Raw genomic sequence first — 1,084 nt, forward strand, 5'->3', positions numbered from 1 at the left:
GGCGCATTCTGGATGTGCGGCGGCGGGGTAGGGGGCTGCAGTTTTTGGTGGACTGGGAGGGTTATGGGCCGGAGGAGCGTTCTTGGGTTCCTCGTTCTTTGATGCTTGACTCTGTGATGGTTTCTGATTTTCTTAGGTCACGTCGTGGGGCGGGTGCTGGTCGGCCGCCAGGTGGCGTCCCTTGAGGGGGGGTACTGTCATGGTCCGGGTGTGTGCCAGTGTGTCTCCCTCCGAGCCGGCGTCTCCACCCCTGGGAGGGGCCTCAGTGTTTTTGCTGATCGCTTACATCTGTGGGTAATTAGCCGGGGACTCATAAGGCCAGCGTTCTCAATCTCTCTTCGCCAGATTCTCTGCTAACATCAGTCAGTGCAGGCCACCACCATAATTCCCTACGTGTTTTTGTGAATCACCTTGCCTCACTATATGTTTGTTTTTTGTGCGCCTCTTCTTAGCTACACCTAACTGTCAACCCCTGTCGAAGAGCTTCTACTTGGATGCTGGACCTTCTGGCAGTCCCTCAGGCTATTACCAAAATTACCTACCTGCCTCTCTGCCTCCACGCCAGGAGTTTTTTGGATTTACACACCCGGACTACTCACCCCTCTATGTCATCTCCGACCTCCGTTGGCAAGTACGCAGTACGAAGGAGGATTCTGAGCCAACAATATATTCATATGCCTCCTTATCTGTGTTTTGAACATTTGCATTCTGTTACAGTGACCCCGACCTTTTCCTGGACCCTATGTGACTTGCTTTCCAGTCCAATCCCTGGAATAGCTGTCCTCTCTGACCCGGACCAGATCGTTACTTAGTTTAACGTCTACTCTCACCTTTTGTTTATGAATATTTTGTGTAAACATTAAACATTATTCTTAAAATATACTTACGAGCTGTTCGGCGTTTTGCGTTTGAGTCCTGTCACTCGTCTGAAACGGTCTCGGCCGTAACAAGTTCACACAAATAAATAATTCCCGTGTGTTTTTGAAAGCTTGAATCATGAATCATAACGAGGCAGTCACATCATTTCAGAGGAGCCTCTTTTGTCTTTCGTCATGTGATATTCTGAAGAACTATATGGACCTCA

The 1,084-nt window shown here is 49.1% G+C and overlaps 1 long non-coding RNA gene across 1 annotated transcript; it reads left to right on the top strand.

The window, feature by feature from the left end:
* Positions 1-200: 200 nt before the first annotated feature.
* LOC143419165 (uncharacterized) lies at positions 201-858 on the top strand. The gene is made up of 3 exons (XR_013099142.1): positions 201-362; positions 453-631; positions 718-858. It is a non-coding gene; the product is annotated as an uncharacterized LOC143419165 (long non-coding RNA).
* The last annotated feature ends 226 nt before the right edge of the window (positions 859-1,084 follow it).

Source organism: Maylandia zebra, linkage group LG6, assembly GCF_041146795.1.
Source record: "Maylandia zebra isolate NMK-2024a linkage group LG6, Mzebra_GT3a, whole genome shotgun sequence".
NCBI classification, from domain to species: Eukaryota; Metazoa; Chordata; class Actinopteri; order Cichliformes; family Cichlidae; genus Maylandia; species Maylandia zebra.